Source organism: Malurus melanocephalus, unplaced genomic scaffold, assembly GCF_030028575.1.
Source record: "Malurus melanocephalus ecotype Western Australia unplaced genomic scaffold, MMel_1.1 scaffold_51, whole genome shotgun sequence".
NCBI lineage: Eukaryota > Metazoa > Chordata > Aves > Passeriformes > Maluridae > Malurus > Malurus melanocephalus.
In genome coordinates this window covers 2026423-2046557 of record NW_026623283.1, presented here as the reverse complement: position 1 = coordinate 2046557, position 20135 = coordinate 2026423, and the positions used below count along the sequence as shown (strand labels likewise).

The 20135-nt window shown below is 44.4% G+C and overlaps 1 long non-coding RNA gene across 1 annotated transcript in view; it reads right to left on the bottom strand.

Annotated features, from left to right (window-relative positions):
- Nucleotides 1-19926, bottom strand: part of LOC130573123 (uncharacterized) — a 60129-nt gene extending 40203 nt beyond the window's left edge. Inside the window, exon 1 of the long non-coding RNA XR_008965298.1 lies at nucleotides 19751-19926. This is a non-coding gene — a long non-coding RNA (uncharacterized LOC130573123). The remainder of the gene's footprint in view (nucleotides 1-19750) is intronic.
- Nucleotides 19927-20135: the final 209 nt, after the last annotated feature.

Genomic DNA, 20135 nt, shown 5'->3' with positions numbered 1-20135 from the left:
AATAATTGCTTTTTTTTTCTGCAATCTCACAAGCCTTTATTACTGAAGACAGATATGCCCTCAAAGCAACTGTACTTTCAGAATGTTGCCCCTAAAGTAGGGCTCTTTCACTCAATGTGACAAAATTCYTAATGCACATGTGCTGATATTTATCCAGCTCATTATATTATCACTTGCATACACAAATTTCCATTGAAGTGTCTTTTTATGCTCATCTAAGGTAACACCAGGCTATACTTTCATGCTATCAACCATCACCAAGTTATTATTTAATCTCATACTCTATTACAAATTCTTCTTTAATCTATTTGAACAATTAGTTGTCAATTAAAAAAGGAATTATAATAATCTGTTCCTGGATACTCTTCACTTCTCCATTGTTCTGGCACCCTCTTGCCATGGTTTCAAGACCAACCCTTAACTGCTGTGAACCGTTTTTGTGGATTTTTTAACTTCATGAGACAMGACCAAGTGAGACGTCGGTTTGAATTATCGCCTCACACCTTTATGAAGCACACAGGATCAGGAAATTCCATGAACTGAGTTCAGTTTGCGGCTCTGCCAGAAAAAATGCAGCTCAAGTTCTGTTATATGTGTTCACAGCCTGATAAGTCATTATGGGCCAGGAATAATATAAAATAAAACCACAAAGTGATAAACAGTAGAGTAATATAAGTAACTCCAAAGCAGAAGAAATAAGATATATCAAGAGTAAGACCAGCCTAATGAAAGATCCCCAATAATGGGAATGGCCTGTGAGCTGGCCTATAAGCTCCACACATCTGTKCTCTCCAGAAGTGCAGGAGGGGCCTAGGATCAGCTCCAGTTTCTCGCTCCCAGGTTAATCCACATCATCTGCACGGACAAACCACAGAGGRAAATGAGCCAGGCAACTCTGCAGTGATCCTTCTGGCTGATATATGAGCTGGAGGAGCAGCCATCGAGCWGAGCTGAGTGACAATCATTTTGTTGGTCCCATTGGAATTGCTGTCATATTTAATATTTATCGCACCTCATAAAGGAATGGAAAAACACCAAATCAACAAGTGAAAATTTGAGGATGGGAAAAAGGGCAAGAGATAAGTCAGATCTGYTGAATCAAAATGTTTGGGACATTTCCAAGTGTTTCCCCTAAAGCATTACAAATGGACAAGTTTGTTTAACTGCAAATTAATTTGGAATGTGAAATGGAAAGRCATTTCCAAATTGGAGAAGTAATTTTCAACTTAGCTTTTAAATGAGGCATGTGGTGGTTAAAAAAACAACTTCTACAACTTTTTCTTTATCCCGTGTTTTCCCTACAATAAGGAGAATTMAATCCCTACCATAAGGGGGAATTCAGCTGTGTATTTGGGATACAAAAAGACTTGGTATTTTCCTGAAACCAGATTATTTTCCAATGACATTCCAATGTCACACATCTTTCAAGAGGTCTTGAAGCTTCCCTTCTTTTGCAGCATCCTGCCCTTTCCTCTCTGGCAGCGTGGGCCAGATGGGCACTTTCCATGGGCCATCTACAGCACTCTAAAAATGAGCCCCTGTGGCTGGCACTGCAGGCTGCTGCCAAATCCATGGAGACTGGCCACTCCACAGCTGCTTCATGAACCTGAGGAGTCGCTGCGTTTGCAAAGATTGCTGTAGGCAGCAGCTTGTGCGCACAGAGAAGGGAAGAGACACCCTTTGCTTGAAAGAGGATGGATGATTGTCCTGTAGGTCGTGGTGCCTGCAGATGGTCAGTAAAGTCTGGAAATGGAGAAACGAGCCATCCAGATTTGAGGGCAATATCCAACTATTTGCATGTGYGCAAGGACAAGAAAGGCTGTGGAATCCCTTATTCCTAACCAAAGATTGCACTATTCCTGCACTGAGAGCAAAGAGACCCAACCCTGCGGGAGACACCGACATGAAAGTAACCTGAAGAGCACAACACCAGAGGTCTCTCCCCCCTGAACACTTCACTGGATGTGCCACAGTTGTCCTTGCAGTGGACACTGCAGCGAGCACCTCGGCGGCCCCACATGGCTGGTCATTTCCATCCCACAGCACTTCTCCAAGCATGCAGCCAGAWGCAACAGCATCATGCCCTCTTGCAACCTGGCATGTGTCACAAGATGTTGAGAGGCCTTTGTGCAGTCCCAGTCTGTCTTCAGCTGTTATAATCCAGAGCAAAATGTGCACARCAGCATTAACGTCAAGTTAAAATAAATCAAAATCGGCATCATTTTCATCCTGCCTGGCTCATGRTAGCGGCAGCAAACTAACAAGTACTAACCCCAGAGCTGTGAACATTTTGTTGTTAGCACCACTGGTGATTTACAAGGAAACAAGAAAGATGTTGCTTGTGCTGGGCAGACTCAGTGCAGAAACAGGAGATAAAACACATCAGTGTTTATCCAGTACCGCAGGAARGGGTTGAGGGGGGAAGAAGATATTTTTGCATCGTGGTCATGCGAAAGGCAAATTTCACATGGATTTTCATACAGACTCATAAATCAGCCCATGTTCCCTCTCAAAGTTCATGGTCTTTTGCAAACCTCTCAGTGAACCAGGGCTGAGCTTAGAGATTGTAAAGAAACCCAAAGCCAAGCAAGTTTCAACTAAATTAATATTTTGCTGTGAACATTTTCTCAAGTCTAACTAGTTTGTTTAGGAGTTTAGACAAGTACAACTGTGTCTTTCAGGCATAAAAAAAAATGTTCTGAGAAATCAAATACGCCACACAAAAAAAAAATTACAAAAAATCTTTACATAAATCTAAACTGTTCCCTGCTCTGTGTTCATTGTATTAATTGCAAAGGTTTCAGTTAAAGTAAAGATTTTGCTTTCATTTCAACACCTGATTTTTATTTGTTCATGATTTTTCCACCCCAGGAAACTCAGTGTGCTGGCCTTAGTTGTGGAATGGCTTGCTTTCTTTTGTTCAGGAAGGTAAAATGGTTTCAGACCCACGTWAAAAAATCTTCTCACTCCTAGCTGCAAAATAAAATTATAAACTCACCGGGTAAGAATTTAAATATGTTAGATCTTGCAAAAATATTCCTATGCTTTCTATGTTTGCCAGTGCCCACCTCATTTTTCCTGGCCTTGTAATTACAGTGGGAGTGCTTTGAAGTAGGAGCTGATTTTAGGGTTTAACTCCATGGTGCTTAAAACGCAAAAACACAGTCCATGCCCACAGCTGTGCCCACATCTGAACTGCCAGGGTGGATCGCCGAAGTTCCAGCASCATTTAGCTGGGCAGGCCCATAATGCAAGCACAGATGTCTCCAGGYTGCTGCCTGCCTCCCTGCAGTGGGGTTGGGCTGGGGCAAACCTCATGGCCAGAAATTAAAGAAGGGCAGAGAGCCATGTGTTTTCACAGCTCTGGTCTGCCTAACGCCGTGGCGAGTGCAGCAGGATGACAGGCCCAGTCGCCTGCATCATCCCTGGCCTCCTTGCAGACCCAGCACTGAGGAGCTTGTAGATAAAATGCTGAAAGCAGTATCATAATGATAAAGTATTTTCCCCCRTCAGCAAAGCACAGGCCTTACACCAACAGCCCGAAGGCACCGTGCTGGTTCCCCCAGCTGCAGCCAAGGCGCACAAGGCTCCAGCTCTGAGGGTGCTGAGCAGGGCACACAGGGACAGAGACACGGGGGAAATGTGTGATGATACACACCCTGTGCTCCTTCAGCTGCTGGCACTCGCCAGCCCAGGCTTTCCTACCCCTCCTCCCCCGTCCTCCCTGCACCACATCCCTCTGGCTGCCCGATGAGGATGAAGATGATGAAGGAGGCAGCCCTTGGCCCTGCCTTCCTGGCATCTCTGCTGAGATGGTGCTTTCGCCTGCCGGGCACAATGACGGGTGGGTTTCCCCGCGCCTCCCGCAAAAGTTGTTTTCACAAAGGCTGCTTTTCTTAGYCCAGCCTTTAAAAGCAGAAGTTATCAGGGCATAAATCATCCTGCGACTTGTCGAGAAGCCTGTGAGGGGAGATAAAGGCAAGACAGTTTGACAAACCGTTGGGAGAGGGAGGAGGAGGAGGGGGCAGGCRGGGAAGGGGGAGCCGAAGGAGGGAGCGGTTATGTCATAGGTCAGCCAAAGGGATGCAAAAGAGATCGAGAAGCTGTTTCCAAACTTTCTGAGGCTGGCTCTGACTACACGTACCCACTCCAGAGCTGGGTGTAATAAATTTCGCACTCGCAAGGAGCATTRCATCACGTACAGGGAAAAGCCAGCAGATGAACTCACACCATAAAACCCTGATTTGGTATGTAGCCAAGCTCGAGCAGACAACCCCGTTATTGCAGAGCTGACAGAGCTCCGCACATTGCTGTGGCTTCACCCTTGCACTTCCTGCCACCTCCTCCAGCAGAGCCAACACTTCCTCAGTCCCCTCTGTGCTCCCGCAGTCGTGCCAGCGGCCATCCGGGGCACCCATAGCCAGCCACACTGTGCAAAACAGCAACAGCAAACCAAACATTCKGCACATTTTAAAAACATGATCCTCTATTTCCAGCACACTTTCCTCACAGAGGCTCCAGTTCATTTTTCTACTTTTCCTGGTGAATTTGTCAATCATTAATGGCTCTAAAAGACAGACCAAAATTATAGGCACAGAAGGTCAGATTGTGTTTTACATTTAGGCTCTCATATCTGTTGGGCAGCATTGAGAGTCTTAAAGTGGGCCTAAATTTCCTTTAGCACACAAAATCCCTTTTACAGCAGAAGGAGGGTTCAGAATTAAATCCATGTCTGGTGTGTCTCCATGGAATTTCCCAATAGCTAATAGGGGCCATGCTGGGAAATACTGTAACAGGGAAGACTGGAGTGCGACTTAGATCCCAGCTCTTCCAGTCCCTCTTTTCAGAGGCCTTGGTAAGGAGGAGAGGCATAGCAGCTCTTCCCACTACCTGGCCCAGCAGCCCGGGAAGGTTGCTACCAGCAAGCCTCAGCCCCACCTCCGGGCTGCAGGCACTGCAGCATCAGCCTGCTTCTCAAGCCTCAGCATCTTATGGTGCTGTGGCATGGCTTTCTCCTGGGGTCTTCTGAAAGCAGACGAAATATTTGGCTTAGGATGAGCCAAACTTGCCTGCTGGGGCCTTTTCTGTCTAATGTCTTCATTCTGTCAAAATTATACTTGATCGGGTTTCGTTATTGTTGTTTTTAACTTTCACCTCTGCCTCAGCAATTCCATCTGGTAGGTCATATTCCTCTCTCTGATTGCTTTTTGGATAAAAACATGCTCACTGGGGCCTGCTTGGAATTAGTTTTTCTTTTTATTTCCACTAGCTGCTCAGCTCAACCCCATAGTTTCCCTCACTTAAGAGAGGCTGGGTCAACCCACCTTTGCCTTCCTGGCACATGCATTGAAGTACTGATTCCCATGTACTACAATAACCCCATTCCATTTCTAACAATCTCCAAGGGGGAGTCATTTACAGGGACTTGAACTGGAAAGTGCAAGTTTCGTATCATTCTTTTGCATGTGCACCAGTGCAGATATTAAACCAGCAATGATAGGAGGAAAAAAAATACTGTCTTGGCTGTGTCCCCAAGACATTCTTAGAAGACTGATGATGTACATSTGCCTTAACTGTCTGGGTCTGAAATAATTAAAGATCATTAGCCTTTCCCTTCCGTTAATAGGTGTCTGCAAACACTTTTTTTATTTAGACTTTTCTGCCTGCCTTGTAAGAACGCCATCCCAAATAACCTCATTTCCACCTACCATAATTGGAGCAACTTGACCACTAAGGTGAAACKAGAGGCTGAAACCCTACTGGCTACTGCAGCATTGCCATTTATGCCCACTGGCACTCTGTTACGTTAGGACAGGGTGGAACGAAAAGATTTCCCCTCTCRAAAAGACTGCAATAAGAGCTCCTCTTTAATGACACATCACTGGCTTGCTCTTCATATGATTGCAACATTCAAAGGTCTGGAGCTTTTCCAGAGTGTGTACAGGCAGGGCAGCAATGCAAACTCTCCTCCAGTCACAAAGATGAGAAACTGGCTTGAAGAAAGGAGGATTTGGGCAACAAACCAATTTAAAAAAAACAGTCAGCCAGTGGATGAGTTAACAGATGCTAAACCTGTAGTTTCTTAGAAGCCTAGTTTCTTAGAAGCCTAGTTTCTTAGAGGTTTGAAGAAGGCAGAGGAAAACAAAACCAAACAGGAAGTGTCTTAAAGATGTTTTTAGCTAGTTAGCTGGTRTGTGGCAGCCATGTGTCAGGGTGGYAGACCCCAGGGAGCCAAAACTGTCACCTGCATGAGAGAGGGAACAACAGCTAGTGGGACTTGTGCAGCTCTGCATCTCCCTCTGTGTGAGCTAGGGCCAAGAAATGCACTAGCAAAGCCACTGGGCAGAAGGCCTGGACCTCAGTTGAGGGTAAAAGGTATTCTTGTGGACATCTTTCTGGTGACAAATTAGGGTAACGAGTGGCCTTCCTCTGATCTCTTCTGCTTCTCACTTTGCATTTCTTTCCTGTTTCCCTAGTGTTCCCTGTCATGGGTATTCCTATAGATATCACAGGGATGAAGGTCCAATTGCTCACTGTGGTCCCAAAGACTGGAAAGGAAGACTGACCCTCTGATAGAGATGCTGTCTTGGAGAAAGAGCAACATGGCCCTTCAAACACTTAAAACCTTCTAATTGAAGAATATTAATTCTGTCCTAGACAGGATACCAGGTAATTTTTTTTTTTTTTTGGGGGGGGGGGGGTGTTTCACCCCAAGAAATAACCTGAAAAATAGCAATCCCCAACCCATTTTTAATTTTGCCTGACTTTTCTTTCCTTGCTTGTACATGCCAATATTTACAAACTCTACCACTTCTTGGATTATTTATTTTCCCTGGTCTATTTCAGTGAGTGAAAAATCTCTCCAGCTCAGGACTTGACAGTTTGTTGCTGATATCCATCTTTATTAACTTCACTGCTGCAAAAACCCAACAACCACCAYATACAGACATAAAACACCCCACCTCAGTCAGGATGATGCTTGAATCTGAGACAGGGGGAGGGGAAGGAGGCAGGGCAGAATTCTTTAAAAATGGCCAGTGGTTTTCACACATTCATTTTTGTATGGATATCACTGAAAGCCACTTCTCCCTCCACTTTGTTAGCAGTCAGTAAACTCAGTGACCATCAGCAAGAGAGCTGCTGTTGCCGCACCTGGGAGGAGGGCAGGGAGGGTGGCTTTTCTCCCTCCCTGTGTCGCACCTTTTTGTGCTGAGGGGGAGAACCRAAAGGTCTCAGAGCTACCAGGGTCCCTCTCGTCATCCCCAGCAAGCTCTGAAACACCAGAGCCAGGGAGAAAGCAGCAATTTAAATTTGGCCTTTGAATGACAATGAACTGCACACTTTTGAAATATTCCCTGTACTATACATACATAATGCAGGATGATGAAAAAGGTTTTTCCCTGTTCATTAAATRGCCTGGAGCTCAGGCCCACCCCCATTGCACAGCTCACCCCCACCAAAGGGCATTTCTAGATGAGCTGAACTTCTCACAAGGCGTTTTCAGCATTTCCCAGGTGAAAATACTTGCTCTCTAAGAGTTTCTACTGGAACAACAGGCTACACTGGTGGGTCTATCTTCTTAAGCTCAACATCCATCAGCTTGGCTCAAGCAGAGGATTTGGCAGAGCCTGGCTGCCTGTGCACCGAAATGAATCAGAGCCCACCCGCGTATTACATCTGCCACTCAAAACTTGGGCAGAGCCATCTTTAATCAATCTGGCTAGATGGAGCCCATCCCTTCGCACATCCCTGTCCTGTGTTTTCAGAGCCAGAGCACAAACAAGACAGTCTGGCATGCACAGACCTCTTTAGGCTGGCTCTTTTCATCTCTCTGTCCAGACTTTACAAAGTAATCTAAAAATAAACAAAGCCTGTAGCCCTGATAGTGGCAAAGATAACCCTCGTCCCCTGAGCCACCTCCCAGCCCGCAGGAGTGGCAGACACAGACGCTGGGGAGGTGGTGGGGGGCTGGTAAGTCTGCAGAAACCCACTCAGAATCTCCTTGAGACCCAGTGGGTCACACTGTGGGGATCAGCCGAGCCTGTAGTGCCACCAAGCACTGCAGGTCATGAAAGAGTGACATCAAACCATTCAGCTGCCTTGACATGAGCAGAACTCAAAGATCTGTCCCTGTCTAAGCCTAGCAGGAGAGACCAGCAGATGGGCAGCAGGCTGGGAGGCTGTAACACGCTCACAGGAACAGCAGGGCACGGGTCAGCCTTAGCCTTGTGAAAGCAAGCGCTCATTTCTCAGTGTGGGCACACTCGGAGAGAGGCTTTGATTAAACCAGCTGGCATCACACTAAGTCTTACCTTGCTGCCGCATATTTTCTCCYTTGCCCACTTGTACTTAAGCTTATTTAAAAGTAGCTACATGCCTGGATGGAAAACACTTTTTCTGTGAGTTCCTGTATTATCCTTTGTTAGCAGCACTGTCTGCACTGCGAGGGACAAAAAACCAAAGGGTCTGGCTTGCACCCCAGCAACATGGGCTCATGCAGACTGACAGGTCATAGCACAATGTATATCTTTCCAAGTCTGGCAGACATTCACTCTGAAGGGGTTTCCAAATTTCCTCTCTAGCCTCCTGTGACAGCCTTGGATTAATTTTGTCTGGAACAGGAGATTTATTGCCTTTGAGTCACTGTGTTTCACTTATCTGCTCCACATCTTGAACCCAAAGTTCAGGTGGCATTTAGCTATCACCCTTCTTATCAATTCACTGTGGGAATACCCTCCTGAGACACTATTTCTTTCCACTGACTGCCCRTTGCTTCTTATCTGACTTTCTCTTTTAGCTGCAACAATCCTACCAGGGAGCCCTTTCAAAAGGATGACTGAGGTTGTGTTGACTGTAGGAGGTTAACAGTACGGGTGGTGAGATTCACAGCATTCCCAATAATTCGTCTGAGCATTTCAGGCATGCTAAAGCCAAAATACCATAAGAAAAACTTCCAAGTTTTTGAATAAAATCAGCTTGATACCCAAGGGCCTGACTTTGCCCCAGTGGCTTTAGCTCTGGTTTACAGCCAAAGTTTAGAAACTTCCCATTCAGATGCAGCTGAAATCCCACCAGCATGGTYCATCCTGGGAGCAGGCTGTGTCTCCACGCCCTGGGACCTGGCACCAGCCCAGATGGCAGGAGCRCTGTGAGAGAGGTTGTTCTCGTGCAGTTCTCATCACTTTGGGCTGAGGTTAGTTCACRGGACTTGGATCTTCAGACCCGAGTCTAGGCAATTCAGACTTAAATCTTGCCTAAACCCAATTTGGATCTAATTGTAAATGTCTCTGGACACCCTGGAGAGTATGGGAGATTTTATCCTTTCTGTCTGAGAAAAGCTACTCCCAACACTGTTGTCAGGTAGCCCATATGTTTGTTTCTTTGCCTGCTCACTTCTTCAGACCTGTTCTGAATAATTTTTGATGGATTGTTACATCTGACTCCGGTGATAGATCCTTCCTACCAGCAGTGCTGTTTGGGGACACCCATAAGATGCTCAGTGGGATGTGTGACTGCAGGAGGGAGAGGAAGGCAGCGACCTGAAGCTCATCCTCCTTCGAGGCTGTCAAAGGCAGTGTGGGGCTGCGGAGGAATTTTCCTATGAGCTGGAAAGTGTCCTCATGTTCCGGCAGGGAGTCATCTCAGCAGCACGCAGCACGCAGSGGGAGGACTGGCTGTGAGTCAGAGCTGCGCAGAGCGGAGCAGCTGCGTGCTGGACGCGGGACCCTGCCTGGGGACAGCCTTGCTCACAGCCACGACACTCACAAAAGCAGGGCGCTCACAGGGGCTGAGGATGCAGCAGGGTGTGGCAACTTATTRTTTTTAATGGAGGGTTTATTTTGGGAGCTCGCTGTTTAATTTCCCATCCTTTATGACTCATTAAGCCAGGTGAGCCACCTCTATTATTTACTARTAGTTTTACATTTCAAGGACAGGTCCTAAATTGATACTTGTATCAGTTGATCACCTTCTGAAGCCAAGCTCTCTCATTTATCTGCCTGCTTAGCTAGGGATTTATCTTGTATTCATATGCATGCCTCCTCCAAAACAGCAGGTTTCTGGGAATTTGCTTCACAACCAACATCCAGGTCCTGYGTTCTGTGTTTGTCAATAACTATTGGTGCACAAATAGAAAAGAAAACTTTGATGTGTCTCAGCATCTGTTTGAAAACACAACTAGAACAGGAAAAAAAGAATACTAAGAAAATTGTGAAGCTTGRGGAGTGGAAATGTTGTCATGTGGCAAAAAGAGACATTGACCATGCACTGAACAGCTGAGAACAGAGAAAACTACTGAACAAATATTTTTAACAATCATAAGATGATGACAAAATGATGGCCAAATAAACCAGCTAACCCCCACTTCAACTTACACATTTCCTTCCCATAAAACCATTTGAGAGAAAAGAGGGGGCTTCAGAGATGACATCCTCTCCCCCCACCCCCACCCCGCAGGCACTTAATCAGAGATTTACAAACCAGTAAATCAAAAGGGACTGTGAAATTCCAGCCAGAGAAGCGAACAGCAAGATTAAGTGGATTAGTCTACTGTACAGGAATCCAAGGATTGCAGCCCGCATGTGCTTTTGTTGTGGATTACTCAGCAGCAACATTATGGTTTTACATCTCCCAGAAACATATGGACATGTGCACTTGTGCAAACCAATAAGAAATTGCAGTCCCCAACATGCCTCTTTGCTGTACCAGCTGTGCTGATTTCAGCAGATACAGCATTTTCCGGGGAAAGGAGGAGAGCATTCAAACACTTTTTTGTTGAATGAGTTGAAAATGAAACAGCAAACAGGCTACTYCTACCAGAAACAGGCAGACACATCCGTTTAGTTCACTGTCGAAGAAAAGACATCTCCCTCTAATTACTGACCATCCACCTGTTAATGGTCTAGTTAAATCCTGCCCTTCAGGCCCTGCAAAACTTCCAGGAAAGTTGGGTCCTGAACAAAACTCAGCACCTCAGACTGATAATAGTTTTGGGGTTGTTTTAATTGGGTCAAAAAATATACACAAATTCACAGCCTGAGCAGACTGTTGAAAGAGGGTAGGCAAAAACAGGCAAGAAGCAGTAAGTGATGGATAAATGAACAAACTATTACTAGCCAGAGTTAACAGTTTGTATTAGCAGTCACTAATAAATAATTAATATGGCCCTAGGAGATATAAAGCCATGGTATCTCGTGCTTGGCTCTAAATGGAACTCGAGATAACCTACTTTGAACAGTAATGTGTTCACAGTATGTGGGAATTAACTGCTCAATGTAATAAGTATTATTGAATTTCCCATCTCTGTACAGATAAAGGGCAACTGCCACCAAAAACTACAGTAATAACAGTAACCGAATGACAAAAAAAAGCAAACAAACCTGCTTTTCATTACCTTCTTAAAATGTTATAGGTTGAAATAATCTTAAAAGGGCTTAAAAAACAGCAATTAAATATTTCCATTTCTGTTTTCCAAGACTGCAGCTGAGAAAACGAAAGAGGCCTAAGTGCCACACCGTGCTAGCCTTGCTAATAACTCTCTGTGAAAAATCTCATTAATTCAGTCTGGCTCTTCAGATCAGCCGCTAAGACCTTGTATTGTCAGTCATCCTCTGGCCTTTTCAGGATTTCCACAGCCTAACTAGCAGAGTCTCCATGGAAACCATGCAGTCATGCTTTGCACATCCCCAGAACTTTTTGTTCCTGACAAAGCTTGAAAAATCACATGCAGCATGGAGAGTTTAACACAGTGAACTAAACCCTGACCCACACTTATAAATGATAAACCCCAGCATACTAGCTTTATTATAAATGATTTCCTTACAAGATACTTAGCCAAGCTGGCAAAACGCTAAACCAGACGACATAGGAGGAACACAGCTCTGGAAGAGAGGAAACAAAAAAACCGAAGCAAACCACAGAGTTTGRGGCTAGTTCTTTCTCCTTTGAAAGTGCTGGAAGCACACAGGTGTAGAAACAAGCAGAGAGCAGAAGTGGCACTTTGAAGTTGCCTTTCCTCAAACCCGGCATCCTCCTAGCCCTCTAAGGAGGAGTCAGCTCTCTCATGACTGTGCATCCCCGTGCTGCTGATTCACTTCTCTGGATGTGCATCCCGGCCGGCAGAGGTGGCAGGAGCCGGGTYTCAGCCCTGTGGCTGCCTGGTGCCCCTGCCTGCGCCTGGGATCACCCGGGCACTGCCCACACCTCCAGTCCCGGAGCAGACACTTGGATGAACGCAGCAAAACTGATACCAGAGGCAGTACTGGCACTGCTCTCAAAATCAGATTCTCTGGCTTGGAACTGGGAACCAAAGGGCTCAGAGGGCAMGCACGTGTCTGACGGAGAGTACAAAGCTGGCAACCCCCTCAACGGCCTGCCTGCCTTCCCCCCAAGCCTGGATGCTCCCCACTGGGCTCTGCAGGATGATCAGGCGCAGTGGGCACCGGTTGTGCTGACCCTACTCATCTCCACTGATGCATGGAAGGAGCACTCACACCAACGTCACTGCCCAGTATAAACTATTGATTCTAGCCAGCAGGGCAGGGGCAAACTGCCAGGTGTTATCCCTAGAAGATAGTCCATGGAAAACCCCATTGTGTGGTCAGCACCTGCCTGTCACTTGTTTCTTGGCACTGCAAGAGCTCCATGGGATTTTCCCTCTCTCCTCCCAAGCACTGCTGCCAGTCCATGCTTGGGGAAGCAGTTGCACAAAGATGCTCTACATAGGAGGACCAGCAAAAGTCAGAAAGGTCACRTGCAGAGAAGGAGTCACTGCAGGCYGCACTCACTTTGCCGCAGTAAATTCYCAGCATTGGCGCAGATGAGCAACTGCCTGCTCTGTGCAGCGTCTGGGCTGGTGAGAAAAGAGGTGACTCATAGCTGAGGGTCATGCTGTAATCTGGGAGCMCTGCCAGGGGAGGGAGAGACACACTCAGCCTGAACCGTGGTGAGGTCACTCCTTTTATGGGGCAGAAGATGCAATCCACCTCGAGAGGATCAGAGAGTCCCGAGTGGGCTGAACTGGGACTCAGTCATTTGGGAGCTGGCAGCCATGCGCTTCCACCCCTGAGCTGCAAATAATRAGTTTAGGATTAGGAAGTCAGACTCACATGGGATGGCTCAGGAGGTGTTTGGCACATGCGCATGAACATCCCGCAGTCCTCCCCCAGTGGGATTCAGGAGGTCAGAGAAGGCTTTGTTTCCATGGGGTTCCATTGGTGTGTCACCACAATGGATGGAAAACTTTTCCCCTCCTTCTCCTCCTCCAGCAAGGAGTGGTACATAATCAACAGGCAGCCTWGGATCTCTGGGGCCTTTCAGAGGATAACCACAGGCATCAGAGCCAGCATGGCTCTGTGGGGCATGCAGGCCTGATGGATGCTGGCTGAACTGGCCAGGATCCTCTGGAGTTGGCTCTGTGTGAGACAGCAGAACCACCCTGCCACTGCTGTCCTTGTTAAGGGTGAGCAGCACTTGCTGAAGCTCTCTCAGAGCCATTCACCATCGATGCCAACCACCTGCTTCTCTCACTGCCCAAGCAGCTGCTGCTTCGCCACAGAACTTCTGAGCAGCTTGGGTACCTGAACAGGTTGTCACCCTCAGGTGAATATCCAGCCCATCTTTCCCAGTGAAGACCTTGCTGTGCCCTGCAGGCTGTTTGCAAGGCCAGAGGAGGCAGATGGTGTTGGGCGGGAGCAGGCTCAGCTTGGAGCAGACCAAGTTGAATGACAGCCATCGCTTGTGACAGCTTCAGTTTATTTATTTGCCCATGATGACTGAGAAGATCAGAGCTYAGGAGACATCCTTGGATGGTGATTTTATGCCAAAGCCTTGATTCCTCCTTGCCATGCTGTGAAATTGTACATGAATTGGCTTCAAAGCAATAAAACATCTTCTTTGCATCTCTTCTCTGATCTCTTATTTTCTTTGGCTTTGTCTGTCTTGTGGTCAGGACTGAGACCCTCTGTCAGCCCAGGAGCCACAGCAGYTTGAAGCACTGCCTTGAAGACCCTAGGAATTATAATGGCTATTTATCTGCTGAATGCAGTGTAAAATACACTTGTGACATAAAGGGCCATATTATTAAAATACAACAAGGCAACCACTTATGTCCCTTCTCCCTTCAAAACCCTGGAAGGTGTGGAGATGCATAGAGAGCAGGATTTGTTGCCATAATTRGTGAGATGAAGCAGGTACCAGTGAAGGAGTGCCGGTCTCTTCCCAGTCACACTTGGCTCCAGTCTCTCCTCCTGCTCTGAGTGTTGCCATGTCAAGGAAGGCAACACCTGAGCTCAGTAAATACTTCCTGGCTTCATTCTGTGGTGGCTGCAGGTCACCCCCAACCCTGGATGGAGCAAGCTCATGGAACCACCTTTTCTCTGCTGTAGCCCACCTTAAAATGGAATGGAGCTTCTATCTCTGYAACAACATAAAACTCCTGAATATATGAGGCAAAATCCAAGTAGGATGCTCATGGGATTTGCACTTTTGTGAAAACGTGACTGTCACAGAGACTTGAGCTGACATACAAAGGAGATGACATATATGGGGCATCTGGGAACACAGATCTTGCTTTGAATCTATGGAAGGAAAAGGGAGGCAAGGATGAACAGGCAAAGATGGTCACTGAGCTGACTGTGGGAAGTCCATGGTGAAGGACAAACAGACACAGGACAGCAGAGATTACACAAAGTCCACATGAAAATTACCTCCTTCAGGATCTTTTCGGTGAATTTAAGCCAGGATCAAACATAAACTCCGATTCAGCAATTTTTGCCATAGATCTCCTGTGGTTTTGATTTAGCAGCAGATACCTTTCAATATTGCAGAAGCACAGTCTGCCACTCCTRGTAGATCTGGGCAGGCTGTTTACCATTTCTCTGACTTCACTTTCTCCATATTGACAATGTTAATAGCAGATACTTTATCAAGCCTTTCATAAAACATATTTGCTGGTAAATCTCTTGAAGAGCAGTATATGATGGCCATCTTCCTCCATTTCTGTSTGGAAACAGTAGGAACTGTCAATTTTCAAGTTAAAGTTTCATCGATGTTTAGATTCTKTGAGAGTTAAATATTATTCTAAATTGAACCAGCAGCTAAGCAAACAGATGATAAGCTTTTAGTGAACTCAGRAGTAGCATAGGAAAAAACCCTCCCATGTACTTTGGCTACAGGTGTGCAATGTTTATTCTCTTCCATTRAGTTGTAACTGAACTTGGCAGTTGGGTCCACAGCATTTCAGTTTTCATAAGATTTTGTCAGGGGTGYAGTTTCTCTCCTATTTGGCTACACAAGGGGCAAATAGATCTATGGAAAAACTATCTCTAGCTGTCTAGCTTTTCACTAGTTCTGTTAGCAGTTAAAATCTGGATCACACTTAATTTTACAAAGTCTACTGACAGCCATGCCTGGCCTACCTCTATTATGARCAATGTCTGAATAACTTCTAACATTAAAAGAAAAAATTCTTTTCCTTTTATGCCTTAGATACTTCACTGGTATTATCATTAGAGAGGAATGGAGACAGAAAACCTCTTCACAGTAGCCCCAAGGAGAGCCTTGGGGTCTTATATAACACTTTGAGCCTCAAGATCATTTCCAAGTGCCTTCTGAAATAAAAAGAATTGAAAATACATCACAAGATGACAGTGGGACGACAGTTCTCATCCATCTCTCTCAGATGCTGCCCTCACCTGCCCTCAGCCTCACTCCTGTGCACGTAYGAAGGAAGTCTCATCCAGGACACACTGACACTACTGGGATACTGTTTAGGGTATATAGAAATCATATTTCCACACTAAAAAGAGAATTGCTTGTTTCTAAATAWGACTAAAAGCATAACAGGTCAAGCACTATGGAGTGAAAATTCAAGAGCCAAGAATTAGTTTGCAGTCATCTAATAATGCCACTAAAAACAGCTCTCCTAAGTCTAAGAAATCTATTTGTCTCATCTCTGAAGACAGGCTGTAGGCTGCCAAAAATGCCTTTCTGGAAAGTTCCTCTGTAATCATAAATCCACATTCCTCCTTCTTCCAGTTGCATGTTCCTTTCTCAGTATCAAGCTGGRCATTCAGTTGGAAGATGCTGGCATGAATTTGCCAAGGAGAAKCATGAATCCAAGCTGGAAATTAATYCTGAGCATGCTCTGAGGAGGCTATGCAGTTTACATCCTGTAGCTGGCATGTTGGACTGATGGGTGAAAATTTGGCCTCAGCATTCAGGYTCTCGCCTCCCAAGCAAAAGTAACACTCAGAAACTTCGAAGAGATTGGTCTCCAGCCAGAAAAGGCTGTCATCATAAAGAGGTAGGGGAAGTAAGGAAAAACAAACAAAAGGGAGGGAATCTTGAAAAATCATATATTCTTTCTGCGCTTCACACAGAGCAGGTTTCTTTTGGATTTCAACACCCAGCTGCTTCCAGRAACAGAACAGACATGCACGTGCCTGCAAAGCAAAACACAGCTGGAGAGCTAATTTTAGKCCTACCAGTCTTGGCAATGTCCCTTTAACAAATGAAGAATAAATTATTTTCATGCATATGTGAAAACACCAAATTCTTCCAGTTAATTTAGATGGTGGTTGATGCAGTTTGGTGCAGGTACCACCAGGTGTGCCTGTCTCCCTAAAGTATKTTACTTTTACCTGACTAATAAGATTACCTCCTCCTATTCACAATGAAGTTTTCATGTCTGAAAAACTCAGTAAAGAATCCCCCAGGCAGTAGCAATGCCTCAGCAGAATGGAAAAGCTGGGTTTCACAAGTACTTTCAGGTGAAATTACRCTGACATTCATCCACTGCAAGGCTGCTGAGTGATTAAAGTTTTCTCTTTAATTAAGGCAGTCTTCCTCTTTCCTTCAAAGAAGCAAATGTCACAATACATTTGAGRAAAGAAAGAACAAGCAGTATGTTTGCACTTGGGACTAGATTTTGAAAAGAATAAGACCAACAAGTTACAGCCAAGGTTTAGAAAGACATTATCTTGCAAGTAAGAATTCCTGTTTCAGGTTCTGTTTGTAGTACAGATATCAAGACATTTGGTCTTAACCTTAACTGAAAACCCAAGAGTGTTCTAGATTTTAAACATTTCATCTGATTCAACCCACACTGGAGATGCTCCAGAAGTTTTRTATTTTGCTTTGTAACTGTAAAACTATCTTTCATTCAGAATTGGCAAAATCTTCCAGTACCTGGAATCATTAGGTTAGAACCAAGATACAGAACAAGAGGAAAACTTGAAAAAACAGCCCATTTATGCCTATCTCAAATTTGTTGATAGTTCCTGACCCTATCAATTCTCCCTTTCATTTGTCAGGAAAAGCACTTGTTTTAGTTTTCACAATAAGCCCCTTTAAACTGGTGGTAATAGGACATGGCCCCAGGTACCAAAGGGCAGGTTCAGAGCTTTTTGGCTACAACCTCCCTGCACTACCCTCTACTGAAGAATGACATCAAAAACCTCATGCATACCCTCCTTCTCACATCACTGATGTCCTCTCAAAGAGAGACTTTCCCAGTCTCTTGCCTGTGTATGCTGYCAAAACAAAAATGCAGACTTTATTTCCCTCCTGCCAATTCATCTAATATGGGCGACACCCTCTGCTCACAATGGTGTGGAAAAAGGCAGGAGATTCCTCAGCTTGTRCCCAAAATATGAAGCAAGTCCAATGATACACCAACAAGCTGAAACCAAGGGCACTAATAGTTATTCAGAAAAGATAACACAGTGCCCTTTGTCGGTCAACACAAATTAAACTAAGAAAGTGATTAGGAAAGGATGGATTTCTGCCCTAAGTGATTCATCTGCATTTTGAGAAAATGGGTAAAATCAAAAGCTGGATGTGCACCTTCACYGGCTGCCCTTCTAGTTCCAGTACAGGCTTGTTCTAAACATATTTATCAGACACTTCTGCAAACTCTTCTCAGACTGCTAGGTAATAACTTGCATGACACTAAAGGTAATCTCAAATATATCTTTCCTTCCCTTCCCTTTTTATCTTCCTTAACACCAGAGGCATCCATCCCATCATTTGTATGAGAAACAGACTGGGTAATTTATGGAAACAAAAATAGTCTACTGAATCAAAATAAAATGCTTCAATATGTGGCAATAATAATGAATGAAATAAATTCTGTCATCACACAGACACTGAGTTTGAAAAAAAAAAAAAAAATGAACCCACACCCTGAGCAAATGAAAATATTCCATAAAAAACTGCCTTCTCAAAGAATGAGATAAAAGCAGATCTTTTTGACAGTCCATGTGTTAAAAGATTTCAGGGTTAAGCAACTCCTTCACCCTTGTAAAAAGTTATTACCTAACTAATTTCTAATAGACAGGAGCATTTCACATAATAGCATGTCTTCATCAGGTAAAGCAGTGCTTGAAATAGATACAGGCAGAGCAGCTGCATTTCAGCTCTGTTTCCAGCTAAACTAAACCCACAGAAAGTGAAATTATTTCATGCTCATTTTCTGCACTTGTGGTCATTAATCTTACAATTTCCTAGATGCAGTGAATATTGAAAGTATCTCCTGTTATTACCATCTCCCCTGAGGTGCAATCTCCCAAACTTGATCCAGCTTGCAATAGACACGTTTCCTCTGAAAGGGAGTGCTAACACAGGTATGCATGCAAAACTTTTCTGCTGATCAGCTAGTCAGAGACTACTCAAATCAAGCAGATTTCAAAATTTCATTAATAAATCACATTAACAAATATTTACATTTTTTCAYATAAAACTTCAAATCAGATCGAGATGATGTGGCATTCCTGAGTCAGCCGACAGCAGAATGGAAACTGCGCCAAGACTACCTCTACCAGTTTAAAACAGAGGTCTAAAATTCAGATCAAAAATTCAAATATGCCAGCTGCTTGGGTGGTTTTTCTTGATAGTTTGATCTAGGGAGATAATTTCTAAAACTAGTTGTGATGTGTACTGGGATCTCACACCTATTTTGCCTAATGCGATGCAGAGAAGGRTACTGGCAGAGCTCAGTAAAGAACATATTTTTAAACTTGGGTAGGATGCTGAAAATGCATTGAAAACATAGCTAAGTTTGAACTTTTTTCTAATGAAAAGAAGTTCTATTCATTTAACTGCAATCATTTCACTCAAACCTGAATAAATTCTGCTATAATTTTCTGTCTTTTTTAAAAGTTCTTATTTCAAGATGAAAACTAAACATTTAATTTCTAAATATATAATAAATGTTGAAGTAGGAAACAGTTCAATTTAAAACAGATAAAATGAAGTTATTATTAGGAGTCATRAAACTTCCTTTCCTTTCCCTTCCCTGTTCTATCAGCAATGCAGTGTGTTAATCCTTTCTTGACTGACAGACTCATAGTCAGATGCAGACAGCCAAGGGCACTGCTCTTACTTCAGAGATGTTTGCTCCAAATAATCACTCTGTTAGAGGCATTTCAAGGTACAGCTTGGTGCCAAATGATGCTGTTATTGTTAATTGTGTCCTTCCCCAAAAGCAATAGCTTTAACCGAATAACTTTACACAAATACAAACAAAACATGCACAGTAGGATTCTGACCAAATAACTTCCAGATTTTGCTAATGCTATTGTTTTGATGCCTGAGCTCTTCTGTAGTTTTGACCTGAGCTTGGAAGAGCACAAGGCTCCACAAAGATATATAAGAGGAGGGGAGAGACTTGAACCCTTCCAAAGCCAGACCTAAGTKCTTCTTACTGGAGATGTATCCTCAGACTCTTGTGTCCATTGAACCATATTCTTACCCAAGAATTTGCTGTGAATCTCAGTCAAGCAGCTGAAGCACCCTTCGGCTCCTCAGGTTTTATGAGATGAAATCAAAGAGCTCCACGTGTCCAAAGCAGGGCTCTGAAAGTGAGCCGAGCATAAGCCTGCGCTATGGATGGAACCACAGTGTCAGAGGTGAGCATCGCCCTTGTTGTTGCACAGATGGCTTATTAACTTCAAGAAACTAATTATGTCAATTTAAATGTCTATATTGTTAATGATGTCACTTCCTGTTATTCTAATGGAAGCACCCATCTTCTATGACTTGGAAATTTGGKGTTGCAAGTCTCTCATTTTGTCTTTGGTCTAGAAGACAGACGAGACTCCTTCAGCTGCCAAAATTTCTAACTTCCACTTTTGACT